Source organism: Callorhinus ursinus, unplaced genomic scaffold (genome assembly GCF_003265705.2).
Source record: "Callorhinus ursinus isolate GAN/ISIS: 27379988/994484 unplaced genomic scaffold, GSC_fseal_2.0 scaffold39, whole genome shotgun sequence".
In the NCBI taxonomy this organism is placed as follows: Eukaryota; Metazoa; Chordata; class Mammalia; order Carnivora; family Otariidae; genus Callorhinus; species Callorhinus ursinus.
The window spans coordinates 14,503,163-14,513,480 of NW_027397101.1; the positions used below are offsets into that span (position 1 = coordinate 14,503,163).

The 10,318-nt window shown below is 37.8% G+C and overlaps 1 long non-coding RNA gene across 1 annotated transcript in view; it reads left to right on the forward strand.

Annotated features, from left to right (window-relative positions):
- The first annotated feature begins 8,026 nt into the window (after window positions 1-8,026).
- Window positions 8,027-10,318, forward strand: part of LOC141370585 (uncharacterized) — a 14,896-nt gene continuing 12,604 nt past the window's right edge. Inside the window, exon 1 of the long non-coding RNA XR_012374750.1 lies at window positions 8,027-8,075. This is a non-coding gene — a long non-coding RNA (uncharacterized lncRNA). The remainder of the gene's footprint in view (window positions 8,076-10,318) is intronic.

Here is a 10,318-nt window from a genome sequence, read left to right on the forward strand (position 1 = left end):
ACTTTTAATTTCTTGGTTGAAGAGGCCAGGTAAAATCTTTATATCTTGATTAAATAAACATGTAACCCTACTTATTTATTTATCAGAGAACATCACATACTTTTTTTTTCTCTAAGAAAATCTACTCTTAGGAAACTTATAGGACTTTCTAATGGCATGACACCAATTTTTCTCAAATTGTTTGAACTCTCTCTAGTAACTACAAGTATATTATTTTCTTGGCTTGATTAATAACTATGATGATATTTTTAAAAGCAAGAGATTGTGGAATCAATGGATGATAACTTTCATTCTGTTATTTTTCTTATATGTGTGTGTATGTGCACATTGGTGAAAATATATGTGGATGTTTTCCTTTGTGAAGAATGGTTATGAAGAAAGACTCTGGGTTATTTTATTGAAATTAGTTTATTATTTTCTTAGGTTATTAAGCGAATAACATAAAAATTAAGTAAGTTCTTTTAAAAAGCCTGCTAACAATATAGATACTGAATTTTGTAATCAGCATTTCTTAGAAAATGCGATGTGCAGAACAGAAATTTGCATAGTCAGAACCCTATGATAGGTCATTTTTAATTAATATTTTATTATAGTGTTGTAATCATTTTTATGGATCAAATTTGCCTGGGTATTTGGACATGTTACAAAACAGTTCCCCAAATTACATATCTAGAGTTGTCTTTGATTCTTTGTTTTATAGACTACCTCCCTGTTAGACATCTCTTCTTGGCTTATAAAGGTTTGGGCTAAATTATTTTAAGTAAAATAATAATTTTATCTAAAGCCACTATATTATCTCCACATTCCAACAACCTTCTTTGTTTCTGTGCTTCCCATCAAGTGAATATCAACACCAAAGAATGGCTTCCATCTTAATGCACCTTCTATCTGATCTTTGATTATTTCTGCAGTTTTCTTTGGAAACCCTGCCAATTCTGTGCCAGGTTTGGGTAGGGCAAACTTTACCTAATCACACCTTCCCAAATGCAAAGTCAGTGTTTCTCTAAGAGGTCTAGCATACCTCCTCAATATCATGCCTTGAAGCAGGGCTTGGATCCCAGCTATTCCTGAAACCTACAGAACTGTGACCCATCTAAACATTGGAAATCTCCAGGTTGCCTGCTTCTCAAAGGCAATACCTTTTTAAAAAACACCCAATAAATCCCCTTCAATTAGTTCAAGCTTTTTGCAAAAATCTTTTTCAGATTATTTTTGCTTCCCATGCTCCCTTCTTAGGACTCATCCCAAACCCTACCACAGTTCTTGAGGCAAAAACTCAAAAAGCTTTGGATTTCCCTGATGCCGAGCGATGTTGAGCACTTTTTCATGTGTCTGTTGGCCATTTGGATGTCTTCTTTGGAAAAATGTCTGTTCATGTCTTCTGCCCATTTCTTGATTGGATCATTTGTTCTTTGGGTGTTGAGTTTAATAGGTTCTTTATATATTTTGGATAGTAGTCCTTTATCTGATATGTCATTTGCAAATATTTTCTCCCATTCTGTCGGTTGTCTTTTGGTTTTGTGGACTGTTTCTTTTGCTGTGCAAAAGCTTTTTATATTGATGAAATCCCAATAGTTCATTTTTGCCCTTGCTTCCCTTGCCTTTGGCACGTACTGCATGGAGCACTGGCTGTTATACGCAAACAATGAATCATGGAACACTACATCAAAAACTAATGATGTAATATATGGTGATTAACATAATAAAAAAAAATAAAACAGTACAAATGGAAATACCGTTTGACCCAGGAACTTTGTCAGTTTGGGAACACCTCCCCTGAAAGTGATATATTTTAAAAACTCTATTTTTAATTAGTAGTTAAAATTCTATTAATTTTTCAAGATACGATCTAGCCTTCACATATCTAAATTCAGTTATATGAATTTTAATTGTTAAAATTATATTGCCTTAAAACATATTGTAGTTTTCACTCAAAAATGAGTGTAGTAGATACATATAATGCAATCTCCTATGCTACTTCTTAAACTGTAAATCAGAAAAATATTTAAGATTTGAGAGTTTCCTCAAAGATCACTTCTGAGACTACTAATGGAGTATATATCTCCTCTAGTGAGTAAATGAATGCCATATAAATAAGCATTACTAGTAGTTTACAATTTTACATACTGTAAAACTCATAATAGTTTGAACTTTTATTTTCTTTTTGTTTTTGATATAGTGTTCCATGATTCATTGTTTGTTCATAACACCCAGTGCTCCATGCAGAATGTGCCCTCTTTAATACCCATCACCAGGCTAATCCATCCCCTACCCTCCTCCCCTCTAGAACCCTCAGTTTGTTTTTCAGAGTCCATTATCTCTCCTGGTTCGTCTCCCTCTCTCACTTAATCCCCTTCATTCTTCCTCCCTGCTATCGTCTTCTTTTTCTTTTTTCTTAAAATATGTTGCGTTATTTGTTTCAGAAGTACACATCTGTGATTCAACAGTCTTGCACAATTAACAGCACTCACCGTAGCACATACGCTCCCCAATGTCTATCACCCAGCCACCCCATCCCTCCCACCCCCGACCACTCCAGCAACCCTCACTTTGTTCCTGAGATTAAGAATTCCTCATATCAGTGAGGTCATATGATACATGTCTTTCTCTGATTGACTTATTTCACTAAGCATAACACCCTCCAGTTGCAACCATGTTGTTGCAAATGGCAAGATCTCATTCCTTTTGATGGCTGCATAATATTCCATTGTGTATATATACCACTTCTTCTTTATCCATTCATCTGTCGATGGACATCTTGGCTCTTTCCACAGTTTGGCTATTGTGGATATTGCTGCTATAAACATTGGGGTGCACATACCCCTTCGGGTCCCTACATTTGTATCTTTGGGGTAAATACCCAGTAGTGCAATTGTTGGATCATATGGTAGCTCTATTTTCAACTGTTTGAGGAACCTCCATACTGTTTTCCAGAGTGGCTGCACCAGCTTGCATTCCCACCAACAGTGTAGGAGGGTTCCCCTTTCTCCACATCCCCGCCAACATCTGTCATTCCCTGACTTGTTAATTTTAGCCATTCTGACGGGTGTGAGGTGGTATCTCATTGAGGTTTGGATTTGGATTTCCCTGATGCCGAGCGATGTTGAGCAATTTTTCATGTGCCTGTTGGCTATTTGGATGTCTTCTTTGGAAAAATGTCTGTTCATGTCATCTGCCCTTTTCTTGATTGGATTATTTGTTCTTTGGGTGTTGAGTTTGATAAGTTCTTTATAGATTTTGGATACTAGCCCTTTATCTGATAAGTCATTTGCAAATATTTTCTCCCATTCTGTCGGTTGTCTTTTGGTTTTGTGGACTGTTTCTTTTGCTGTGCAAAAGCTTTTTATCTTGATGAAATCCCAATAGTTCATTTTTGCCCTGGCTTCCTGTGCCTTTGGGGATGTTACTAGGAAGAAGTTGCTGCGGCTGAGGTCGAAGAGGTTGCTACTTGTGTTCTCCTTTAGGATTTTGATGGACTCCTGTCTCATGTTTAGGTCTTTCAACCATTTGGAGACTATTTTTGTGTGTGGTGTAAGGAAATGGTCCAGTTTCATTCTTCTGCATGTGGCTGTCCAATTTTCCCAACACCATTTGTTGAAGAGACTGTCTTTTTTCCATTGGACATTCTTTCCTGCTTTGTCAAAGATTAGTTGACCATAGAGTTGAGGGTCCATTTCTGGGCTCTCGATTCTGTTCCATTGATCTATGTGTCTGTTTTTGTGCCAGTACCATACTGTCTTGATGATGACAGCTTTGTAATAGACCTGGAAGTCCAGAATTGTGATGCCGCCAGCTCTGCTTTTCTTTTTCAAGATTCCTCTGGCTATTCGGGGTCTCTTCTGGTTCCATACAAATTTTAGGATTATTTGTTCCATTTCTTTGAAAAAAGTGGATGGTATTTTGATGGGGATTGCATTGAAGGTGTAGATTGCTCTAGGTAGCATTGACATCTTCACAACATTGGTTCTCCCAAATCATGAGCATGGAACGTTTCTCCATTTCTTTGTGTCTTCTTCAATTTCTTTCCTGAGTATTTTATAGTTTTCTGAGTACAGATCCTTTGCCTCTTTGGTTAGATTTATTCCTAGGTATCTAATGGTTTTGGGTGCAATTGTGAATGGGATCAACTCCTTGATTTGCCTCTCTTCTGTCTTATTGTTGGTGTATAGGAATGCCACTGATTTCTGTGCATTGATTTTATAGCCTGCTACTTGACTGAATTCCTGTATGAGTTCTCGAAGTTTTGGGGTGGAGTGTTTTGGGTTTTCCACATACAGTATCATATCATCTGCAAAGAGTGAGAGTTTGACTTCCTCTTTGCGATTTCAATGGCTTTGATTTCTTTTTGTTGTCTGATTGCTGTGGTTAGGACTTCTAATACTATGTTGAATAGCAGTGATGAGAGGGGACATCCCTTCTGCGTTCCTGACCTTAGGGGAAAGGCTCTCAGCCTTTCCCCATTGAGAATGATATTCGCTGTAGGTTTTTCGTAGATGGCTTTTATGATATTGAGGTATGTATCCTCTATCCCTATACTCTGAAGAGTTTTGATCAAGAAAGGATGCTCTACTTTGCCAAATGCTTTTTCTGCATCTATTGAGAGAGTCATATGATTCTTGTTCTTTCTTTTGTTAATGTATTGTATCACGTTGATTGATTTGTGGATGTTGAACCAACCTTACAGCCCAGGATAAATCCCACTTGGTCGTGGTGAATAATCCTTTTAATGTACTGTTGGATCCTATTGGCTAGTATTTTGGTGAGAATTTTTGCATCCACGTTCATCAAGGGTATTGGTCTGTAATTCTCCTTTGTGATGGGGTCTTTGTCTGGTTGTGGGATCAAGGTAATCCTGGCCTCATAAAATGAATTTGGAAGTTTTCCTTCCATTTCTATTTTTGGGAACAGTTTCAGGAGAAGAGGTATTAATTCTTCTTTAAATGTCTGATAGAATTCCCCTGGGAAGCCATCTGGCCCTGGGCTTTTGTTTCTTGGGAGATATTTGATGACTGCTTCAATTTCCTTAGCGGTTAAAGGTCTGTTCAGGTTTTCTATTTCTTCCTGGTTCAATTTTGGTAGTTGATATATCTCTAGGAATGCACCCATTTCTTCCAGGTTATCTAATTTGCTGGCATAGAGTTGCTCACAATATGTTCTTAGAATTGTTTGTATTTCTTTGGTGTTGGTTGTGATCTCTCCTCTTTCATTCATTATTTTGTTGATTTGAGTCATTTCTCTTTTCTTTTTGATCAGTCTGGCCAGGGCTTTATCAATCTTGTTAATTCTTTCAAAGAACCAGCTCCTAGTTTCGTTGATCTGTTCTACTGTTCTTTTGGTTTCTAGTTCATTGGTTTCTGCTCTGATCTTTATTATTTCTCTTCCCCTGCTGGCTTTAGGCTTTATTTGTTGTTCTTTCTCCAGCTCCATTAGGTGTAGGGTTAGGTTGTGTATTTGAGACCTTTCTTGTTTCTTGAGAAAGGCTTGTATTGCTATATACTTTTTCTCAGGACTGCCTTTGCTGTATCCCAAAGATTTTGGGCAGTTGTGTTTTCATTTTCATTGGTTTCCATGATTTTTTTTAATTCTTCTTTAATTTCCTGGTTGACCCTTCATTCTTAGTAGGACGTTCTTTAGCCTCCATGGATTTGAGTTCTTTTCGACTTTCTTCTTGTGATTGAGTTCTAGTTTCAAAGCATTGTGGTCTGAAAATATGCAGGGAATGATCCCAATCTTTTGGTACCGGTTGAGACCTGATTTGTGACCTAGAATGTGATCAATTCTGGAGAATGTTCCATGGACACTAGAGAAGAATGTGTATTCCATTGCTTTGGGATGGAATGTTCTGAATATGTCTGCGAAGTCCATTTGGTCCAGTGTGTCATTTAAAGTCTATTTCCTTGTTGATCTTTTGCTTAGATGATCTGTCCATTTCAGTCAGGGGGCTGTAAAAGTCCCCCACTATTATTGTATTGTTGTCAATGTGTTTCTTTGCTTTTATTATTAATTGCCTTATATAATTGGCTGCTCCCATGTTCGGGGCATAGATATTTACAATTGTTAGATATTATTGTTGCATAGACCCTTTACGTAGGATATAGTGTCTTTCCTCATCTCTTATTACAGTCTTTGTTTTGAAATCTAGTTTGTCTGATATAAGGATTGCCACCCCAGCTTTCTTTTGGTGTCCATTAGCATTGTAAATGGTTTTCCACCCCCTCACTTTCAAACCGGGGGTGTCTTTGGGTCTAAAATGAGTCTCTTGCAGACAGCATATTGATGGGTCTTGTTTTTTAATCCAATCTGATAGCCTGTGTGTTTTGATTGGGGCATTTAGCCCATTTACATTCAGGGTAACTATTGAAAGGTATGAATTTAGTGCCATTGTATTGCCTGTAAGGTGACTGTTACTGTATGTTGTCTGTGTTCCTTTCTGATCTTTGCTGCTTTTAGGCTCTCTCTTTGCTTAGAGGACCCCTTTCAATATTTCTTGGAGGGCTGGTTTCGTGTTTGCAAATTCCTTTGTTTTTTTTTTTTTTGTTCTGGAAGCTTTTTATCTCTCCTTCTATTTTCAATGACAGCCTAGCTGGATATAGTGTTCTTGTCTGCATATTTTTCTCGTTTAGTGCTCTGAAGATATCTTGCCAGTCCTTTCTGGCCTGCCAGGTCTCTGTGGATAGGTCTGTTGCCATTCTAATATTTTTACTATTGTAGGTTACATATCTCTTCTCCCGAGCTGCTTTCAGGATTTTCTCTTTGTCTCTGAGACTTGTAAGTTTTACTATTAGATGTCAGGATGTTGACCTATTATTATTGATTTTGAGAGGGGTTCTCTGTGCCTCCTGGATTTTGATGCCTGTTTCCTTCCTCACATTAAGGAAGTTCTCTGCTATTATTTGCTCCAAAATACCTTCTGCCTCTCTCTCTCTTTCTTCTTCTCCTGGGATCCCAATTATTCTAATGTTGTTTCATCTTATCATATCACTTATCTCTCAAATTCTGCCCTCGTGATCCTGTAGTTGTTTCTCTCTCTTTTTCTCAGCCTCTTTATTTTCCATCATTTGGTCTTCTATATCACTGATTCTCTCTTTTGCCTCATTTATCCTAGCCGTTAGTGCCCCCATTTTTGATTGTACCTCATCAATAGCCTTTTTGATTTCGACTTGGTTAGGTTTTAGTTCTTTTATTTCTCCAGAAAGGGTTTCTCTAATAACTTCCATGCTTTTTTCAAGCCCAGCTAGTATCTTTAAAGTCATAATCCTGAACTCTAAATCCGACATGGTACTAATGTCCGTATTGAGTAGGTCCCTGGCTGACAGTACCACCTCTTGTTCTTTTTTCTGAGGTGATTTCTTTCGTCTTGTAATTTTGTCCAGAGGAGAATAGATGAATGAGAGAACAAAATGCTAACAGGTTTACAACGTCCCCAGCAAATATACTGTATACAAATCAGAAAAGACCTGAAACCAGGGGAAAAGAAAGGGAAAGAAAGAAAAAAGAAAGAAAAAAAAGAAAAAAGATAAAAACAAAAACAGAACAATACAAAAAAAGCAGAATATGATCAAATATGATCAGGCTAGTGCATAGATCAGTGCCACACACTAGATTTTGGGCATATTTTGGTCTGTTAGAAAAAAGTGCCTCTTAAAATTTTAAAGAAAGAAAGACATATATTTACAAAATAAGGGTTGATACAATGAAGGGATGGAAGATGACTGTAAAGATGAAAATTATAAAAGATTTTATAAAAGGACTTGATAAGATAAGAAGTTATTTGAAAAAAGAAAGAAGAAGATTTAAGAAAAAAATAAAAGAAAAAAGGGAGAGAATGTGATCAGGAAGGAGACTAGAACAGAGCCATACACTAGTGATTTAGGGTATATTTTGATCTGTTAGAAGAAACTGTATCTCAAAATTTTAAAGAGAGAACAATTTATATATATATGCCAAAAATAAGGGCAACTACTATGAAGGGATAAAATATGACTCTAAAAATGAAAAATAAAAAATGTTTTTTTTTTTAAAAAGAGATTTATAAGATGTTGGTTGAAAAAGGGAAAAAGAAAAATAAAAAAACAGTTAACAAAAATTAACTTTGATGAACTAATGAATCATGGTAAAAAAAAGCCATGAATTCTATGTGCAGTATTCCTCTAGCGCTGGAGTTCTCCCATTCTCCTTGATCAGTAAACTTGGTCTTGGCTTGCTGGCTGTTCGTGCTGATCTTCTGGGGGAGGGGCCTGTTGCTGTGGTTTCCAAATGTCTTTGCCGGAGGCTGAATTGCCCCACCCTTGTCAGTCAGGGCTAAGCAAGCTGCTCAGGTTTGAGGTCAGGAGCTTTTATTCCCTGCAAGCTCTTGGTACAGCCTTGGAGGACCAGGGCAAAAATGGTGGCCTCCCAATCTCCACCGGAGGAGCTGAGAACTCGGGCCCCGCTCCTCAGTGCACCCCCAGAGAAAAGCAGTCACTCCCGTGTCCCCGGTCTCCGGCTGCACTCCGTGCTCACCCGGCCTGTGACCGAGCGTTGCAATCTCTGGCACCCGACCCCGTGTGGAGTCTCTAAACCCAGCAGATCCCTGCGGTGTGTTCCCACGCTGCTCCTCCCTGGGAAGGAAGGGGAGTCTCCCCGGCTCTGCTGCTTGTTGGGTCCCTGCTGGAGGAGCAGTGGCCCGACTTCCAGTAAGTGGTCGCTTCTCTGTTCAGAGAGTTATTGCTACTCTCCTCTTCGATCTCCTGTTGAGTTCGTAGGTGTTCAAAATGGTTTGATCCCTATTCAGCTGAATTCCTGAGACCAGACAAAATCTAGGTCTCCTACTCCTCCGCCATCTTGCTCCGCCTCCAGTTTGAACTTTTTTCTAACATCTGAGCTGATATTAGAAGGTAAAGTATTTTAACACCAGAGTTTTAAATTGCCCACTGTCAACCACATCATAACATTTCATAGAAAACTGTGTTTATTGCCTTCAGTAAAGTTATATTTTTACTAGCCTGTTCTTTCTCTGCCATTTAGAATAAATAGGTATTCTTCTTACTCCTTGGCTACAGTGCAGCACAAATCTTGGCACCACTATAAAGTAACCAGTTTTCAAGGTTATGAAATATTATCTGGTACTGTTAATCCCCAGCCTCAAATACCACCAGAAGTGTTTTAAAGCCAGGAAGAATGATTGAATTCAGAATTCTGTTGAATGTAGTCATCAAATACAATATTATTTTACATTGGGAGAGACAGTAGAATAGTCTATATAATTTGCTTATGAATAGGTGACAAGAGGCAGAGGGCCAATATGAAGATAGTACAGGCTATAGGTGTAAACTGAATTTAAATTGTGATTCTGACAATTAGTAGTTGTATAACAAAGAAAAATTATTTCACCCCTCTTGCCTTTTTTTTCCTAATTTAAGTTAAAGGAAATTCAGGACCTACCTTTCTCTTTTGTTTTAAGGATTATATAGTATAATGTAAGTAAAGCACCCAGTAAATACTCAATAAATATAAGCTCAGAGTAGTATTAAGAATAGTAGGAGGACTCTGGTCTGTGGTTATATTAGTATAAAATTCTCTCAAAAATACATAAATGTTTAATTGGATTAAATTAATGTGGATTTCTGGGTGCACACAATGCATTCATATAAATGAAATGAAAATTTTAAGCATCCTCACTATCTGACCATATTTTGTAAAACTATTCTGGATTCTGTCTCTTTTTTTTTTTTTTTTAATTTTTTTTTATTGTTATGTTAATCACCATATATTACATCATTAGTTTTTGATGCAGTGTTCCATGATTCATTGTTTGTTCATAACACCCAGTGCACCATGCAAAACGTGCCCTCCTCAATACCCATCACCAGGCTAACCCATCCCCCCACCCCCCTACCCTCTAGAACCCTCAGTTTTTCAGAGTCCATCATCTCTCATGGTTCGTCTCCCCCTCTGACATACTCCCCTTTTCTTCCTCTCCTGTTATCTTCTTCTTTTCCTTTTTTCTTAAAATATGTTGCGTTATTTGTTTCAGAAGTACAGATCTGTGATTCAACAGTCTTGCACAATTCACAGCGCTCACCGTAGCACATACCCTCCCCAATGTCTATCACCCAGCCATCCCATCCCTCCCACCCCCAACCACTCCAGTAACACTCAGTTTGTTTCCTGAGATTAAGAATTCCTCATATCAGTGAGGTCATGTGATACATGTCTTTCTCTGATTGACTTATTTCACTCAGCATAACACCCTCCAGTTCCATCCACGTCGTTGCAAATGGCAAGATCTCATTCCTTTTGATGGCTGCATAATATTCCATTGTGTATATATACCACA